The sequence below is a fragment of the Gadus macrocephalus genome, chromosome 23, assembly GCF_031168955.1.
Source record: "Gadus macrocephalus chromosome 23, ASM3116895v1".
Lineage (NCBI taxonomy): Eukaryota > Metazoa > Chordata > Actinopteri > Gadiformes > Gadidae > Gadus > Gadus macrocephalus.
The window spans coordinates 17,922,947-17,926,641 of NC_082404.1; positions in this window are offsets into that span (position 1 = coordinate 17,922,947).

The window sequence follows — 3,695 nt, forward strand, 5'->3', positions numbered from 1 at the left end:
TATGAAATTGAACATGCCTCACCCGGGGGGGCGAGCTGAATACATGTTAGCACTCAGTGGCGAGGGCATTGCAGACAGATGTGTTTTGTGTGCGATGCCAAATGAAGTGTTCATATTGTGTTGTAGGTAACTAACCGTATTTTGCAATCATCGAAAATAACATAAAACCTCTAGCTCCCTAATGGCCATGTGCCAAACTCCTGATTCGTCCTAACTAAGTTGAAGGCAGGATGTGGAATAGGAGTTTATTTATTTTGAGCATTATCTCTGAATATGCCTACCTCAGTCATGAAGGGGTTAAGTCTTCCTTATCCAGTGGTCACCATGGAGATAACCCCATCCCTATCGTCTCTGCTTGCAGCGGTATTAAATATAATATTACTATTAAGTCATTTACTAGATGCTTTTACACTGACATATTCTTACAGTAAATTACGATATGTGTCAATAAGAGGCACCGAGAGATTAGGGCATCTTCCTCAAGGATGCCTACCGGTTAGCATGCAGACATTTGGGGATTGAACTGACCGTTTTGGAGTCGACTGCTTAAGCTACTTCCCTATCCCATCTCTTATGTTCAAATAAATATATATCCCACATCCCCATATCTCATTCCCCCTACTGCAAGACATATATATTCATGTATTCCAACATTCTGTGTTTCATCTGTTGTTGACATGGAAGCAGTATACTTAATTACATAACTCAGTCATGGATGAAGATAGTAGAAAGAAATGAACATCTCTGAGAGCCAAGACCTCTTCTTACAGAGATTCATCTTCCACACATTTCACCACGGCAGTGAATTTAAACACAAATGCAGTGAAAACGACATGAATATCAATGTAGTGTGGAAATGACGGTGGTTCTCTCCTTGTCAACCATGGTGGTGGTGGAGGGGGGGGGGGGATGCTGGGGTTGCTGGAGTTCAACATAATCCACGTTCACCATTATGGTTCAAAATAATTGCCATCAGATTCAATTGGACTTTTAATTACACAAAACGCAAAACTGGATAAATCGATTAGAGCTAACAAATGATTTCCCAGCACTGAGCTGGCAGAGTAACAGACCTCCAGTATGGCGAACATGGACATAAATGTGCTTTTTCGTTGCTTTGTTGTATAGCGAGAGGTGTAAAATGGGTGATAAACAAAGCTGCTTTCCTGAATATCGATCACAGATAAAGATCCTTCAGTCAGAGAATGAAAAATGAAATGTACAATTGCCTGTCTTTCTGTTTGGTTGACCTCTCTGGAATCACCACCCCCGGGGAAAGGTTAATTGGTAATAGCTTAAGGTAAATGTTATGGGGAGGTAAGTGCTGTTTAACTTCTGACCTAAAAACACACTATAGGTTAACCTATTCTAGAGAAAGGTCAGTTGCAATCTTCAGCACAATCAGACAGCATAGAAATCCACCCATTGTGTATATCGACTACTAGTATTGAATAAAATAAATAAATGTGTAAATCATCGAGAAAATGTATCTTATATTTAAAATGTTATATATATATATAATATGTAATATATATTATAATATAGAATTGTATAATGCATAATTATATATCTTATTATATCATATATCATATCATATATTATTCATAATACAGTTTGAATGTTGATGTGAGCACAAAACACAGATAAATACATTTGTTTCTGTTAATCCACATGGGGAATGATGCAGTAACAGCAGAGAAGGAGGGATAGGTCAAAGGGGAAGGCGTTGAACCTAGGGAGGATGGTAGAGCAGAGCAGAGGTCGGTAAAATATTCATGGTGTTACCTCCCTGGGCTGCTTCGACCCACGCTCCCCCCGTCAGCGCTTCTGCAACGGTCTGAGCCCCCGATGGCAGACAAGGTGGGTGGGAGGGGGGGGGCGGGGTTGACACGACAGGGCACGGTTAAGCTGGGGCAACGGGTGCAGTGCTTACTAACAGGACGCCTTTAGAAGACGCACACAGAATCTACCGCTGATGCAATTCCCCCTGTTTGTCGGAGTTCAAGGCGTTAGGGGTTGCACACACAAGGTTTATGCAGCGGTTTGTGGGAATCCGGGATCCTCCGTTGGTTTTTAAGAGATCGTTTTTTTTTTATTTGAGGTTTAGAGACTTTCAGCCATAGTGTCGAGGTGGAGGAATCGCAAGCAAGATGCCTGCAGGATATGTTGCAGACATCGGGGTTCAGATGAAGTAACTTTGTGTCTGGATGTCCAGCAGCATAGCCACAAGACTATGCTGCCCCAGATCAATGTCCATTAATGTAAAAAATATGGTTATTTATATTATCAAAAAGTTTGAAACTGCAACCAGAAGCTATAAAAGCGAAACATTCATGTTGAACTATTTACACACCTCTAGCCCCATCTTCCCATAGTTTGAAATCGAAAGAGTTTGATTTGACGCAATCTGAATCCACCAGGATAATCTTGCTGGGTGGGGGTGGGGGGGGTGGGGGGGGGGGAGTACTTTTCATAGTTCTGTCTGTTTTCTGTATTTCAAATATTATTCCTCAAGGGATAAGCTCTTTTCGTCTTTTTTTGGTTAAGCTCTATCTTTCGGGTTGCCAGGCTTTGTGTTGCATTTGTTCCTCTACGAAATTTCTCATACTGATACACCAACATTTATTTAACTATAGGATGTGATGTGCAGTGTTGGTTTAAGCACCGCACACAGGTAAGACTGATTGGACTCTGGGGCTGAGTGAGGCTGCATACCTGTTGTGCATTGAACAAACAATGTGCACAGGTTGAATCAGCCATCACCACACACACTCAATGAGATCTCCTGCATGGTAACATCGAGCCCCAGGTCATGAGTCATTGGCTGCAAACTTGTGGACAATGAGTGTTGCAGCCAGAGAGGTGGTTTGTAGCCACTGGCATCGCGACAGCTGATACTAATGATCATCACATCCTGATGACAATACGCGTGTTTCAGATCAAGAATGCGTTGCGTTGCCTCTCATAACATTATGCATTCTGGATCAAAACGTCAGAAATGCTGGTGATATCTTCCCTATGCGACATGGCTTGAAAACTCACCGGAGTTCCAGGGTAACTCCCTTCGTCTGCTTTTCTGTGCATGTGGTGTCAAATAAATGCAAACATATGACACTCCCCTCAACATATAAAAACGTTGCCCTAGTTGGTTACAATTATCACGCGGAATTTCCCACGTGAGAAATTAGGTAAATCTTTTCAAAGATGCGCACCCTCTCCCAAACTATCCTCATTAAAAAGACGACTTTGTTAACTTTCACTTCGTCAATCATCATGTCAATCTTATTTTAGGAAAAGGGACGTCAGACTGTTTTCTGTGACACTACAGTTGGCCAACAAAATCCCTTGGCTGCAGAAAGCTGACCTCCATTGTGATTACTTATTTACTTATTTAAAGCAAGCACCACTGGGTGGCCCATCTTCTTTGTTCAAATCACGAGAAGTGCACCTGTGTCTGACTTGACGTGGTGTGAACTAAATGACGGATAAAAACCTTGATATGATTCACGCAATGCTAAGAGGACCCACTTTGGACGAAATAGCTGATGTGGTTTTCGGGCTATCCCGACGAACAACCACAACTAGGCTGTTCTGGACCATAAACATCGGATTGATTTCACCCCGTTAAAGAAAAGGAACTGTAGCAAAACCGTGCATGTTGTGTAAACTTTATCCTGCGACATCTTCTATTTAGG